Below are 17,250 nucleotides of genomic sequence, written 5' to 3' on the forward strand. Positions count from 1 at the left end.
CAAAAAAAAAAAAAAAAAGAGAGAGAGTGAGGCACCTTTCTTTTCCCAATTTCCTAGATGAAAGTAAAGGTGGGAGAGCACAGGCGCTTTCTGGGGGACAGAGAGTAGAATGGTGTGAGTCTAAGGTGGTGGCTCTATAGTTAGGTGGCTTAGGCTGGGGATAGACCTAGTGTCCTTTTCTGAATGCCTTGGAGCTGTGGGCAGTGCCTGGAGCTAGTCTGCTCCTGGTCCACCTGTCTGTATCCTTACACATTGATCACACCTTGCAATTAGTGTCTTTTATGCGCCAGACTCTGCCTTGGGATAAAGGTGAAGGGATCACAGAGGCCCATGGTAGGGCTGCCTTGCAAAAACACACTATGTAGGAGAAACCACTGTAATACAATACAATAACCAGGATGTGGTACCCACAAGTGTGATGGGAATACATTAATTTTGAGAATACTTTTTTATGTCAAGCACTATGCAAATGCTTTACATAGATTAACTAATGTCATTTTCCCATCAACCCCACGAAGGAAGTATTGCTATTATTTGTATTTCAAGGAAAGGGGATCCGAGGCACAGATATGTTGTAAAGCTCCCAAGCCTGCCCTGTTAAGGATGGCACTAAACTGAGGATCTGCAGTGTGGTTCAGTCTGTGGCAGTTTGTGAATCTTCCAGAAGAAGCATTATCTGAACTGGTATCAGAGCATGAGCTCCAGGGAGAGGAGGGGGAGAGTATTTCGGGTAGAGGAGCCTTGTGAGTTAAAGCACAGATGGATGGAAGTACTGTGTTCAGGGAATGACTGGAGTGGCAGGAAATGGTCGGTGATTGAACTGGAAGAGGTGGAAGCGGATGCCAGACACTGGGGAGTGCTGAGGATTGGAAGTGGGGAGCGAGTGTTGAGTTGGGTCCCAGCAGAGGTTTGCAGCAGCAGCAGCAGCAGCGCGGGGCTGGCTGGGGCACGTGCTGGTTGTTATTGGGGGCCAGGAGCTTCCAGAAGGCTGTGCAGTGTTCTCAGTGAAGCCATGCACCTGCATCGGAATGTGACAGTGGATATGCCCATGCTGGGTGGTTCTGGGGGTTGGCATTTCACAGAGTGAAGAAAGAAGGGTCCCAGGATCAGTAGAACCACTGATTCCACGGGGCGCACTCACTTTGTTATTAATAGTGCTCCAGCATACAGGGGTCATTCTGCGAGCTGCTTATTACTGTTCAGACCAAGGTAAGAGGCTTGCTCTAGAATGTAAACCAGAAGCCACGCCCTAGAACGTACACTCCTTCTTTCATCGAGAGAGAGGTGCATGCGTGCACACATGCACGTGTACACATGCACAATCTCCGAAAGCCATCAGTGTGCTTGGAGACCAACTTGATTTAGATTCTAGTGCAAACTCTTGTCTCTTTGCAGCCTGACAGCACTCTGTGACCCTTCACCAGTCCACAATCACAATTCCAGCACTGCCATGGAATCAGTTCATTTTATGTGTTTACCTGTGAGCTGTATACGTCTGATGTTTCTTCCTCTATAACAGTATGTCAATTTGGTATGTGCAAAGCATTGTATTAACGTTTGAACATCCGAAGAGTTTTCTTTTCATTCTGTAGGCAAGCCAGTTATGTCTAGGGTTCAGCTTCTGATTTTTAATTGGGAACCTTACACAACCACTTACTCGATTAATAATTGGCAACCCTTTTGGTACAGGTGGGCTAGTGGCTTTTTTCCTTTCCAGAATCCTGAAGAATTAACCACCCATTTGTAGGAAAACAGATGGAACCTGAGACATTAATGCTGAGTGGAATAAATCAGGCACAGAAAGTTAAGTATCACATAGTATTTTTCTAATATGAGGAACACAATATATAAATAATTTAAAGAGGAAAATAGAAGAGAGATGGCAGGAGACGGGGAATTGGACTCTGTGGAGACTGGAAGGAGATCTGGGCCAGGAGTTGGGGAGGAGAAAGGGAGAGTAAAAATGATCCAGTTGTGATGTGTATATGTACCAGTTCCCCAAGCTAAATGTAATTATTATGTATCACAAATATACTAAAAACAAAAACAAGAACAAAAAACACCTAGCTGTCTTTCAGACATCAGGTTTTTTATTTCAACCTCCATCCTTGGTAATGATGATTCCTTCTCCAAGGTTCTCAGAAGGGGCAGCATACTGGAGAGGGAATGGAAGTAATGTTTTTTCTGTCACTTAAGTGGAAAGTGTAAACTGAATCATAACTCTGCAGTCTTGCCATGGAAGAGCCCCAAACATCAGTGTAGTGTCTGGACTCAAAAACTTTGACGATTCCTTGCAACCTGGGGTTTCTTCAATTTGTCCAAGGTCAAAGAGTGAGTGAGCAGTCCAGTGGGGCCAGCACCCAGGCTCCCAGCCCCTCCGCTTGCTTGTTCTCTGCTTGCTTTTTCAGCACCACGCTCAGTCCGGAGAGTTAGAGCTGCAAGAACATATGACCGGTTCCCTAGAGGCTGGGACAGATGCTGTGGATGTCATTTAATGGTGGAACCTTTGTAGGATTTTCTCTCTGCTCCTGGCCATAGCCTGAGGATTTCTTTGCATCTAGTATTGAGCTCTAAACTTAAATCACAGATGGGCTGATGTTCTAACATGCATGCTGGAAGATAATTCCCAATCCCCCGAGGAAAGAGGCGTCAAATCCAGTTTTACCAAGGAGCTGATCTGTGCATTGGCTCTTACAATTCTGGCTTGCCCCAGCAGTGAGTCAGTTTGCCTTCAAAGGCCACCCTCGATTCGGACACAGCCTGGACAATGTATCGGTGCTCCTCATCCCCCAGTGCAGGCCTCTGCTGACCTGCTACTGACCTGCTTTTCCTAGGTGCTATTTAATTCTAATGGTGTCCATTAATGTTTCAGTTAAATATTATAAAGCTTTGGTAAAGAAATTAATTGTAGATCAGATTTGGTAAGAAAAACTTACTGGAAATTGACATTCGTCAGTGCCAATCGCCCAGACGCGACACAGACTGGGGAGCGGGGCCAAGGGGGAAGAATCTTCAAAAAGTGTACCCCAAATGTCCCAAAATTCATTGTGGGTGCACGGTTCCTAAACTTGTGGCTCATCCCACTGGCTTGGTTGCTTACCAGCTGTGTGAGCGCTTTTGCTACTTCGCATCTCTAAGTAGAGATAATGAATCCGAACGTGGGTTGTTTGTGACAACCCGTGTGGAAGCTCAGCCTGTGCCTGGCACGTGACAGGCATTTATTAAATGTTTAATTTCAGTCTGTGGCATGTGCCGTGTCTGCTGTAGCCAGGTGAGTCTCTTGAACCATGCACGGCCATCGCATCCCTGCTTCAGTGCTTTTGTCTCTCAGCGGGAGGGTACAACTAATGGGTAACAGATGGACTTCTTTGGTGTCAGGCACGCCTGGCTGGAGTTTTTCCTTGTCTGTTTGTGATGTGGATATGTGAATTAGCTTCTGTAAGCCTCAGGTTCGTCACCTCAAATGATGGGAGAGGTACTGAGTTTGTCTTAATTGAAGATGAAGTAAGATAAGGCTGGTGAATATTCAGCCATGTGTGTTACAAGCCATTCTGTTGGGCTCCTATTAGGGTCAGCTTTGGAGACAGAGTGGGAAGAGACAGGGCAGTTCCTGCAGCTGTGCACTGTGGAATAGCCAGGCTAATGGATGTGTAAGTGTAAACAGTCAATGGTTACAAATAATTATGGAGCAGAGAAGTTTCAAGGTGTTATGGGGGAACATTTAGTGCCCAACTAGGTCTGGGACCACATACAGCTCCACAGATGATGTGGTCACTGGACTTAGGGCTGGGGTGGTCTTACCAGGCAGGGTAAACAGAAAGTGTTTAGACCCAGAGGCAGGAGAGCAATGCCAAGTTCTGTACATCTGAGAGAAGTCCAGCATGAGACTGGACAGTGCTAGTCATTGTTCTTGATTCTTTCCCTAGGCGACTGGGCTGTAAGTCGCTGTTTAGGTGTCTTCTCTACATCTCACTATTTTCCTTTTTTTATTGAAGCCTTTGACTACGTCTCAACACGGATTCTCCTCACCTCCTATAGCACTTTAGTCTAGGCTCCATGTTCCAACACTTAATTCTGTGCTTTTAAAAACTGTTCTCAAAGTTTTAGCTGTGTTTACAGCATCATCGAATGGCTGCACCGTTCTTTGAAGATCCCTGGCCTCACATTTTCTGAGACCCAAAGGGATTAGCACAATGCGCCATCTTCTGTGACCAATACATATGGAATGTTTGAGATAGATTCCCTACCAGAAGCCCTCTAGTAGTCTGGGGTGGTGGTGGGAGGTTTGTGCCCTTGGGTTCCAGATCAACTTGCAGTTTCTATGTGTGCGATCTGGGATAAGTCACTCTTTTGGAGCCTCACTTTTCTGGGATGAAAATTCACGACAGTACCAATTATTAGCCAGAAGACTCTGTTTTCCTTTCAGATTTTTTAAGCATTGTTAAAGGTTGGACATGTCTTGCAGTGAATAGCAAGTTAAGGGTTTCATTGGCTTTTTTTTTCTTTTTTCTTTCCTTGTGGTACATACAATAGTGATAGCTCTTATATTCAATAGCATTTTAGATTTGATGAAATACAATAACGTTTATATTCTAGGATTGTTGTGATTATTCAAGCCAACGTACTCCATTTGCCTGTCCAGAACTCATTTACCTCATGTTGCCATAACAGTTAAAAAGGTAGTTGCTGACTATAAAAACCAGTCCCATGACCAGGACAAGCTTGTACACCGCCAATGTTAAAAGCTGTTGGGATGCATGCTTAGTACAGTACACCGAAGCGTAACGCTTCTTACTCCTTGCTCCAATCCCTCCCTGTGTACATTGCCAGCTTCACAGACTGTTAAGGCTCGTGGCAGAACGTTCAAGTTGTTAGGGTCTTGGAGAAACGCTCAGCCTCCCATCCATTTGAGCAGTTGGGGAAACCAAAATGTCACCACTTCTAAGTGCCATTGTGCAGCTTCTGCCTGTGGGTAAGTGGGTTCCCCAGCACTGGGCCCCAGAATTACTCATCTACGGTCCTCGAGCTGTGGAAGTGTGGACAGAGAAGGCTGCTGTGTGCTGTGGGGCACTTTGCGCCAAGGAGGAGCAGGGCCACTTATGACACAGATCCGAGAAGTATCTCTCCGGGCCAAAGAGAAAACGAGCATCCAACTAAAGGCAACTTGTGAAGCAAGGTGATACCGGCTGTGGAATACCCCTGGCATAGATGGTAGCTGTTCAAGGAAATTACAGAAGTTTTACAAGAAAGAAGAGTAGTTCCAAGTTTGAAATATCCTGTTTATATATTGTGTACCCTTCACACAGACATTTGAGAGCATTTCTTTGTCTAGGGCCCCTAAGCTTTGGTTCCGTACTGGTTAGATTTTCTTAGCTCACTGGCCACTTGATCTGTTGTGCACTTCTCAATTCAGATAGGTGAAAACTTAATCTATCGACACTGTGTGCATAACAGTATTCAAATTGCATAATTACACCAACGCCCATGGTAATCGGGCATTGCACACCCAGGAATTTGCTATGGAAACTTTAAAAATAAAAATACTAAAAGTAAAAAATTAGGAAGAAAAAATTAAAATGTTAGTCAATGCCAAGCCTGATTTTGTCTTATTGCAACAAATATATATTTGATTAAAAAATGTGGACATCTGTCTCTAACCCTTTTTTCAGAATATACAGGTAGTGGTAATAAATTGTATTGCTGGGGAGGGAATTAAAAAGTTGAAAAGAGAAATTATTTAAAAACCTACATAAAGCTTTGGATTGTGTAAAACCCAGTTTATTTTTGGCTTATTTATCTGTTTGCTGGCCACGAATTTGGCATTGAAAGAGAGATCCGTGGTTCTGAGAGTAAGCCACAAGTGTGGTTTGCACTGTACATAATTTAGCTGCTTTCTTCTATCAGAAGGGCTGGCTCTATTTACAAAGGAGTTTTGATACACTCCAGACTGTGAGTAAGTTGGGTGGTATGTGGAAGGGTACACGACAAACAGACAAACCACAGCAGCTCATTTCCTTTTATTGATCTGAGCATAGAGCTTTGCTGTTGCATCTTAGAAGTTAAAGTCCTTGATTCACAGAATAGGCTGGTGCAATCTGCAGAGTTGGAGAGATATTGTCAATATGAAATTTTTTAACATTCCTCAAGAATAATTTACATGATTTCAGCTGTTCCAGAGCAGCATGATGTACAGTATTTGTTACACTTGAGTAGACAAATATTCTGGAGAAAATAGGAAGGTAGAACTGTGCTTGTAGGGATGCATTTTCAAGAATACTGTATTTCTTTGATTCTTAATCCATTATTTGCTGAGGTTAATATGTATATATGAGTGTGTGTGTGTGTGTGTGTGTGTGTGTGTGTGTTTGTATGTGTGTGTCCATGCCTGTGTGTTTTGGGGAGTGTTATTACAAATAATATCATATAGAGGTAGGCCACAATTCAGACTTACAAACTATCCTTACTTGCAAGCAATAACTTCTACTCCCCACTCTCTCTTGGTGTATCTTTAGTGGAGCTATTTGATATTCTCGTTCCTTTTAGTGTCTGTATTAAATTTTAAAAATAACTCTCCTAGGCAATTATAGAATGTTCTGGTTAATTTTGAGGCTAGTACAGAAATCCTAAAAATTACAAAAAAAAAAAGCACAAAGGAAAAACTTAGAGTTAAGCACTCTTCGTGCTTTTGCAAGTTTTGGTATTTTATTTATTTTTATACATATATGATAAAATTATATGTAATATAATCATTTTATGTTTTTTACTTATCACAAACCATGAAGATAAGTATTTTTCTATGGCATACTATTTGACAGTACCTGTGTATTCCATTGTATGGGAGTTCCATGACTTTATATAGTAACCTGCTCTTTTTTTATTATACAAGTGACATTTTAAACATTTTTACCCATTCAACTTTATGCGCATTTTTATTAGAGTACTTCCTTTGTACAGGTCTTAGTACTCAATGGTCAATGTTATAGTGAACAAATTATTTTAAGACTGTGCATATATAATCAAAGCATCTCCAGAGAGATTGTAACCAGTTCATGCCACCTCTAGAAGCAATTTCTTGGGAGTGCTCATTTTTCATTTTCCTTTACACTGCATAATCTCATTGTTTTTACCATTTCAGCCCATGAATAAGAATGCTTTCATATTTTTATTTGTATTTTTTCACCTTTTGAGACTAAGTGTTGCAGAGTTACTATTTTAGAGGAAACAGAGAACCTCTTATTTCATCCATATCTTGGGCTGGTCTATTTGCTTTGAACTCCCCGATTTCAGCAGACAAAGATAGGACTTTGGGGATGGCATTGGCCATGGTGGAGACCTCGATGGGAGAGAAGAGAAATTGAGATAATTTGAAGGTGTCCTCTCCTTAGAAGGGAAGTACCAGAAGATGGAGAAGAGTACAAAATAGGGAAAATAAATCAAAGCTTTTCTGTCTTCTCTTAAAAAAACAAAACAAACAAACAAACAAAAAAACAAAACCTCCCAAGTTAGAGCTTTGCCATGAAAAGCAAGTGAACTTCTTTCTTCCTTCTAAGCTACATTATTCTTCGGCCATTCTTCCAGAGCTCGGACAGACCAGTTATCCTATACCACTGAGACTACACGTGGATAACATGCGCACTCTTCATAGCTAAATGAATGCACATTGAGGCAATAGCTTAAGTGATGTAAATAGGACACACATGTGTAAATACCAAATAGTTTCTCTAGTGTGAGAAACTGCAAGTGTAAATAAGGACTAAAAAGTATCATAGATAATGTGAAATAGGAACAAAAGGGACAAAGAGGAAGGGGAAATGGGAGGAGTAGTGGAAAGGAAGAAAGGAATGGAATTTATATGAGAAAATGAAAAGCAATGGAAACAAAGCCTTTGTAGATTGTGAGGGAGGGAGGGGTGAAGGGAGGGCAGGGGAGTGGGGAAAAACAAGAACCAAGATTGATTATGTAGAGGTACAAATTCCCAACAATGGATGCCATTATATTGTAAATATTGAATGTACCAACAAAATTAATAAAAGCGTAAAAATAGTACACTGTTTCAAGGATGAAGGTTCTAGGCCAGGAATTTAGCTTAGTGGTTCTGCCACTAACCTCACAAGTGCCAGGTCCAAGTTTGATCCCTGGTACCAAAAAGAATGAAGGCTCTAGTAATAGTTTTTACATTGCTATTCCAGAGAAATAGTTTCTAAGTTACTAACTTTGGGATCCTAAGTTAGTGGTCATTTGGGGAACAACATACTCTTTTATTTTTCAAAATTAAACATTAACCAAGCCAGTTTGAGCTTTGCCTTTTTCTTTTGGGTTACTTGATTCCTCAATTATAAATAATGATTATTTAATGCCTGTTAATTCTTTCATAGTTTAGGGTGAATTCTAATTAGCTGTCTCCCTAAGATGTGTGCTTTGTGGCCTGAAAGATTTTCTAATGTCTTCCCTCCCTAGAACTAATGACTCAGAACCAAGACAGACTGACACAGACTTCATCTTATGCTGGGGCTGCAAACACTCCAAGGAACCCCCCTAACCCTTGCGGCCTCGCTGCTCCATGCAGACCAGAGCCCACCTGCCTCTGTCTCCGTATTGCTCCTGGCTAGTTATTGCATGGACAGCGTTTACTCTGACTTATGGTACATTTCTGGGACACCACAGGCACTCTTTTATTTAAAAATTTTGGCTAGTCATTTCTCCTTGTGCCTTAAAGAGATTAAAGTGTGGTTGTATGGGCTATTCGTCTTCCAGATCCTTCTAAAAACAGCTTTTGCCCTAAGTGATGGAAGATGCTGATTGAGAAAGCCACTAAAGGAAGATTTTTTTCTATCACTTCTAATCCATAACAGTATAACTGTATTGATGGGCCACTTATCAGCACTGGTATTTGGGGATTAAACGTGACTTTCTGGAGAGACATAACAGTTTCCTCAACACAATGCACAAACCAGATTTTGAAGTAGAATCAGAGAAGTTGGTCCTAATTCTATCCTACATAACAATAAAATTTCAATAATATATTTAAAGAATAGGAGTTTCTGCTTACTGAAATGTCCTGCCTGAGAGTTGAGTAGATTGGAATGGTCAGTTATTGTTAAATGGCAGTGGAATTTCAGCTTTGCCATGTGAGAAGAGTTCTGGATGAAGATGGTTCTGATGGTTGCACAGTAAAAGGAACACACTTAACACCTCTGGGCTGCACACTTATAAATGGTTAAGATGGTAGATCTTACATTCTGTGTATTTTATCACAATTTTGTTTAAAAAAGGGTTAATTGGAAAGCTCTTTGGGGGAGTTTTTTAGTTTCAGCTTTGCCTTAGTGCATCTAGGATAGGAAATGCAATCCTACATTTACCAGATGCTTGAAGGTCATTATTTTGCTTGCCTGTTCACATCTGGAAGCTATGATCTCATAGGCTTAAGGAGATAAGAGATGCATTTTAGGCATAGACCAGATTGAGAAAGAGCTGAACACTTCTTTTTATTGTTGTACACTCCTGTGATACATTCTTCTCCAAGTATACAGAGAGAAAACCAATTTGGATCTCAGTTAATTGGGTACTAATTTATCTTGATATCTAGTTTAGACTCTATCTTCAAGGATCAGGTACCTAGCCTAGTATTTAATTTTAACTGCTTTCATGTGTAACTGTACAGGAGAAAAATGGGCTGAAGTGCAGTTTTCTTCCCATGGCTGCCTTCTCTTTGTAAATGTTTTTGAAGGTCGGCTACGGCACGGAGGAGAATTAATACTGAAATGCATTTAATAAGTAAGCTATCAGATGATTTCCTCAGGTACCGTCAGCAGCAGAAAGTTTTCTTTCCTTTCCTTTCAGGTTCTTGTGTACAGGGTCTCCCTGGAGTCTCCTTCTGGGCCTTCAGAAATCATTTCTAGCCCAGTCTTGCTCTACTGATTTCATCACTCTTGACTGATGGAGCCATTTTCTCCCAGAATATGGCCCCTCCCTGGGAAAGAGGGAGAGAAATAGTCATCTACCAGTAGAACAGTTGGAGAATAAAAAGAAAATGATGGATTTGGCAGCCAGGGTCTGCAGAGACTGGCCCAGTATCCCAAGCAGACTGAGCAGAGAGCGGGATTTTGGTCTTTCCTTTGAACTGTCATGGCTATTTAATGTTAAGCCTAAGGAGTATTATGAAGCTGTGGTTTTGAATTCTGTACCCTTCTTAGGCTCTGCCTGGAGGCACAAACACAGAAAGATTAAACATTAATTAAAGTAACCACACAGGAGAATAAACAGTGTAAAGAAGTAGAAAAATATCTGGCTTCCCCACCAGGGAAAGCCATTTTAGAAAGAGAAGTCTTGTATTGGACATTGGAGATGGTTGTAATAGGTATTCACTACACCCAGGGGTAGGGGTCATTTCTCAGGAAAGTGTTCTGTCTTCGATTCCTGAAAGAAAAATTGGAAAAAATTCAACCAATGTTGAGCCAGCTCAGGAGTCCTATAGGAGCAGAGAGAAAGGAAACATGACCACGCGCAAGTTAGAAGTCCTAACCGTGCTTAGCAGACTTCTGAATCTGAATAAATTCCTTGCCTCCTTATGGGTTTAATTCTGTGCATTAGATTAAGTCTGCTAGATTTTCGTAAGGTTGCTTCTCAGCAAGTGGCCTCTTGTCCTTCTGTTTGCTAAGGTAAAATTCCTTGAGGTCCTTCTTGCCTCCTTTCTGTTTGGACGCCTCATCTATACATGTAGCGAATCCTTCAGAATATTATCAGGAGATTTGGATTTTCACCAACTTTATTTTTTACCATCCTGGTCTGAGTCACCTCCATTGCTGCTTGGTTTGTCTCAGTCTCCTAACTGGTCAGCTGACGTTTGTGCCTGTTCTTTAAATCTTTCCCAACATGTTAATGTAGCTCAGACTTCTTGTGCCTTTGCTCAGAACTTTTGTATCTCAGATCCCAAACCAAAGCCTCTAGTGTCCTCCAAAGCCCTCGGCAATACGGTGTCCCCATCCTAACCTCTGACTCATTTGTCTTTCACTGCTCTGCTGTGGCTGGAATTTCCTACTTGCTCTTCCTCATTTGGCTGAGTCTGCTCCTAACTCTGGCCTGCTTTCCTTGTTTCCTCAGCCTACAGGATTTTTCAAAAATTACTTATTTATATGATTCTCCACTTTTCTTCAAGTGTGACCAATTTTCTTATTAGAGAGTCATTTCAAGGCCAGCTTGTAAAAAATTCAACCCCCCACTGTTAATTTCACATTTTATTTTTCCCTTACTGCATTTTTCTTCATTATACATTTTATCACCTGACCATTCTGTGTAGTTTATTATTTATAAAGTACCAACAGCCACAGTGATACAAGTTCAGCGAACAAAGCCTGCATTTTATTCCTTACAAGTCCCTAGTATCCAGGAAAGTACCTAACATATAGTAGGTGTTCAGAAACTATTTGTCAAAAGAATGTGTTGTTAGTAAATCTTGGGTTTAAATTCAGCTTTGTTGTGTATCAGTTGTGTGATGTTAGGCGCATTGCTTCTCAGAGTTAGTTTTCTCATTAAAAAATAAAGATAACTTCTATTTTACATGTTAAAAATATAATAGTTAATGTTATAGTTGTTGTTGTTAATATTGGCTAATCTTTAAGAAAGACTAAATTTACTCAGGCACGGGTGGTTTTCCTGAGAGTGGAATTCAGAAACCGGCTCTAATCCACTGTGGCTTTTCTGGAAGGAAAGTTCTAGTTGCTTGTGCTTTACTTCTACAAAAGTGTGGGCAACCTGCTAATGGCCCTTGGTTCTGCTCGAATGATCTTTGACTCAATATGGGCTTCCACATTGTAAATTTTCCCAATATTATAAAGCAAGTCATTAAAATTAAATACAACTACAGAGTGAAGGGTATTCTGTCCTGTCAGTGACAGGATTAATTAAGATATTCTTTGTCTTTTTGTGTTTAGTCAACATTCGCTATTTTATATATCATTCAAGTGTTAGGAAGCGTGAGGAAGGCAATAGCCACATCAGCTACCTGTTTATTTACATTAGCATTAAAAATGTAGTTAGTACTCAGTTTCATAAAGTACGCAAATATAGTTTGTTTGCTTATTAACCAGGTTTAGTGTTAGGCACACACTTATAATGCTAATAATTGTTAGCTGTTAATACTGTAAATTTAGTACAAATGTTTTAAATGTCTCTTCTTCCAAGACTGAATATTAAGATTAGAATTTAGAATTGAGTACAAGTATAAATCATTTCAAACAGACAAAATGAATGCAAATCACAGACCAGCTGGAGGCAGATTTGCATGATTATTTTAATGCTATGACAGGACACGAACACTCAGAAATCTGAATTAGAATGCTTATTTCTCTTGCCCGGAAGGGTCACTGAATCTCTCACTTGATGTGGCCAATATCATCCTATGTTATCAGCAAACCCTGCTGATAAAAAATGAGAGCCCAGTAGCCAACTTACTCTATTCATTTTCTCTGCACCCTGGGTTTGAAGGCTGAAATGAAATAATGAAATGAATGAAATTTACAATATAGAGAACGCTCCTTATTCTTTACATTATTGGTGTTGTCTAGAAATTGTTCCACAGTTTTCAAAAGGTAAGTCATGCCACCTGATTATCAGCAATCACTTGTCCACTCAGAACCCAAATGCAGAATGCCTACTGTGTACCCCCAGCCTCTGAACAGAGAGTAACAGATGAAGAACAGGGCCACTTTTTGCAGACGAGTCTAGACATAGTCTTTTCCGTGCCATGAAACTAATATCTGACTGACTGAGTCTTGTTGCATGATCATTTCTCAGACACGTGCTATATCTTTTAGTGCTATTCATGAAACTCTTCACAACGATGACTTTGTAAGGGTTTCTTTCCTTTTTGGAGATAGGATTATCTCTGTGCTTTCAGTTTACCCCATTGCACTTAAAACGTGCGTGAGGGGGTACAGTCTGTGCACATTCATACGCATGAGTGAGGAACATGCTGGTCTTCTGCAATTGGTTTCATTTTAGTTACTCAAATGAATTGCTGATTAAAAATAGACTTTGATAGCTGTGTAAATTGGAGGTGATTCTGGTTTAAAAGAATAGGTATTTCTGAAAGTTAATAAATAAGGCTATCATGCCACACAAGTGATTGTTTTTTTAGGAATAGAACACTTGGTATATTGGTTGATACTCCCATCTGGTAATGATAGTTGAAGAACATAAAGTTGTAACGTAGATTTTGATTTTAATGGGAGTGTTATAATATCCTCATAATTTTTTTTACTTCTCATTAGTTTTTATAACCTACGAATTACCTAAAACAACTTCAGTCATTTGAATTTTGATACCACTTACTTCAGGATATGCAGAGCTGTCATGTGAGTGATAGAGTATGTATTTATGGCATTGGTGTCTAAGGCTGGACGTCAGGACTGTTACCGAGTTTTCGGGTGCTGCTGTGTAGAATGCGTTTCTGTTGGGGTTGCTGCTCAGTGAAGAGTAGAAAGGAACAGCGCTGAAGGAGTGTTCACCGCAACTCTTGTGATCACATAATGAGAATCTAGGAGACTTTCACTCTTTGATGAGAAGACATTGTATAATTTATTAACCTTATTTCTCTGTCTCATTCATTTGTTGGTATGTTATGACACTACTACCTACTTGAAATGGTCTACATCACAAAACCTCAAGCCTTAATGTCCTCTTTTTTGTTGTTGATGCTTACATTTAATGTCAGAAATGGCTTTCTGTGGCGGTGGTAAAGATGGACAACACAGTACAGTCAGCTCTGCTTATCTGTGAGCTCTTGCAGCCTTGGATTCAACCAACTGTGTTTTGTTTTGTTTTTTAACATGCGTCTACACTGAACAAGCACAGTCATTAGTTTTTTGGTTTTTGTCCCTAAAAACTGCATGACAACTATTTACATATGATTTACATTGTGTTTGTTATTATTAAAATCATCTAGGAAAGATTTTAAGAATATGGGAGGAGGTGCATAAGTTATATGCAAATATCACATCGTTTGTTTTATATGAGGACTTTGAGCCATTCCTAAGTTTTATTGTATGTGAGGGGCCCCGAAACCAATTCTCTGCAGCTACTCAGGGATAATTGCAGAGCACATACATGTCATTGAAATGTATATACGTAACAGTGCTCAATAAATATTTTAAAAATGTATGTATGAGCATGTCATGGATTCCTGAAAGAAGAAAAGCAGTTTTTGCTTTGCCCACAGTTTTTGTTTGTGTGTTCACCGTGAGCCTTGCTCCTAATCCCTACCTGGATGGCTTTGCCCACAGCCCCAGGTTCACTCTGATGCCCTTAGATTTCCTCTCACAGGACCTTTGAGGACCTCATACCATGTTGCAGGCATTGTGTTGGCACTAGGGACATAGTGTTTGACCCCAGCAGAAACAATCCCTGCCCTTATGGAAAAATACTTGCACACTCTGTTCTCCTTTAGGCATTCCTGATTCAATTAAGTCCTTATCCTGACACGAGGTCCTCTTCCTCTGTCACTCTGTGACTTCATATCATTAGCACAGTTGGTTCTCACGTGTCTGCTTGGTGGCAGCGAGGGCCCACACATCCCCAAACCAACCTGACCACGTGCCACACCTTACAAATTTCTCTATAAAGACATTCTGCTGTGGACTCTAACTCCACTTCCTTATTTATTTGGGTTGTCCTTGTGTGTGTTTCCTGGATGAGGCCTGGTAAGGTTAGTGGGGTGTCAGTCTCAGAAAGCCACTCAGTGATACAGCTGGGCTGAGAAAAGCATGCAGGCCTCTGTCTTAGCCACTGTCTTGTCCTTGGGACTAAATACCCAATAACTTCAGAAGCAGAGGTGTATTTCGGCTCCCGTTTTTAGTCCATGGTCCACTGCATCTGAGGTAGAAACAAGATCGCAGAGCAGCATGTTGGAGAGGGCCTGGGCAGAGGACAGCTGCTCATTGCATGGCAGCCAGAAAGCAGAAAGAGAAAGGAATATACCCTTCCATGTCCATCCCGGTGACCCACTGCCAACCAGGCCTCACCTCCTATCAGCACATTCAGCACATACGGGGGTTCATTCACCTATGCCTGTGGCATCCACCTGATCCAGTCGCCTCTGAACACATGAGCCTTTGGGGGATATTCCGGATCTAAATCGTAACAGTCTCCCTGCAGGCACACTGATCTATGTGTGGACTGTGGAGTATTCTCAAGGCCACGAGAAAAGACCAAAGAGGGAGGGAGAGTGAGCTGCCTGCTGGTGCCTATTTATAACTCAGCCCTGGAAATTGTACATGTAACTCATTTCGGTGGTTTTCTGCTTTCTGCAACCTCATGGGGGGGCCTCTCTCGAATTCCTCTGCAGATTTATGAACTTGTACGTGGTACCTCCATTCTACGGCAGTCTTTAGGGTTCCCTCAGGATTCTCCTAGAGATCACAATTATTTAGGTTCTAAATTACCCTTGTCCAGTTTTAAGCAGATGAGCAGAGTTTCCACCCTCTAAAAAATGATTCCTGAGGCTTATTGCTGCAATAATATCACATTTAGTTTCCAAGGAAACTGCATATCCATCCTTTCCTCCTACCCCTCCCACTTCCTCAAGCCTGAGTTTTTTAAAACTCAGAATGTGCCATTTCAACCTCTTGCTATTGTTAAAGTTTTAGTTCTGGCACTAGTTCCTATAAAATTACAGTTTTCCTCCTGATCTTCTTCTTCATGTTTTGGATGCTTTTCTGCAGAGTAGCTGTGCATTCTAAATGACTTTGAAATAAATTACTGCCTTCATTATGACACACAATAGATGAATGTATCATACTTCAGAGTCACAGCTTCTTTAACCGAAATACCCTGGTTGTTTTCCTTCCCGTGGTCCTATAATTACTTACCTGATATTCCACGGTGTGGCCTGGGAATAGGTTAAAGGGTAGACTACAATGTACATGAGTATTTCACTCTCAGTATGTATGTGGATGCTAGTTAAGTGGATAGATTCAATAAATTTATAAGCTCAAGATAAGTTCATTTTTAATTGAGGCCTCACTTCAATAGATTATGCTACTGCTGACAAAATAATACGCTTGGACATTGTATAAACCAGTGCATTCAGTCAACCATGTTGAATACAACAGGCGAGGAAACATGCTGTTGTTATCCCGAGGTACTCCGAGTACTTTACAGTCCCTTGGGAAGCTAGGGGGTGCTGTGGTGTTGGCCCTGTGGAGTCACAGGTCATCAACATGCAGACTCACTGCTCAAGCCATCGAGCTGTGCTGATTAAAGACTCACTCTTCACTCTCCCTACTCTTCTCATGCACACACACACACACACACGTGCAACTCTTATATCAGAAAAGAGTGGTATGAAATCTTGTGTTTTCCAGAACCAGCATGTGGCTTCCAGTGGCGGTGTCCCTCTCAGGGTTGCTGTGAGCTTCTGTGCCTCCTTGGCTTCCACGCTTTGGGTACAGGGACCCACAATTTAGTGTTTGTTATTGTCACACGGCCTTTCCAAGACTCAACTCTTAAGGAATGTCGCCCTTGGGATCTGATTGGTCTTCAAAGGAAGGAATACTAATTAACACTCTATGAATAGAAAAAGAGCCAGAAATAGTCTGTATGTGCTTTGAAGGGAAGAGTAAAAATGATTACCCTGCATTTGAGAGCAGAAGGGAAGCTGGATTAGATTTGTGAGGCCTGTTGTAGGATTGTTGTATGTGGGAATTGATCTTCAGTTTATCTGGTCTTTTAAGCACTGGGATCTGGCTGGAGTTTTTACCAAGCTCTGGCTGCTGATGGGCAGCAGAGTTGCATGGCACTAAGAGGGCACAAATCTTACTTTATCTTCCAAAGGAGAATGGGAGAAGAAGTTTTCTTAAGTGATCCTGGCCCTGGATAATCCCAAGGGTTAGCTAGCCTCTCTGCTGGAGAATACAATGGCTGTGTCTGTCATGAAGAAGGGAAGTCCCTAAATTCTTTCCTTTTTGTAACACATTTTGAATCTTTGGGCTGTATATACAACCCCCAACCCTGTAATAAAGCCACAAGTTCCAAAGCTCTGGGCACATCAGACCTCCCTGCATCTTTTGAATCTTCCTCAGTACATGGCTGCTCTGGGATTCTTGGTGTTCTCCACTTTGGCCTTGGCAGAAGCTGGGAGTCCGGTGATGACATGGACACACGTGAGTTCACTTACCATGGAATCTAAGACAGGTGTACACTTTGATGATTAGTGAGTAGAACAACTAGGAAAAGATCAGAAGCCTTCAAAGAGTA

Source organism: Fukomys damarensis, unplaced genomic scaffold, assembly GCF_012274545.1.
Source record: "Fukomys damarensis isolate Sample0158 unplaced genomic scaffold, DMR_v1.0_HiC HiC_scaffold_33, whole genome shotgun sequence".
In the NCBI taxonomy this organism is placed as follows: Eukaryota; Metazoa; Chordata; class Mammalia; order Rodentia; family Bathyergidae; genus Fukomys; species Fukomys damarensis.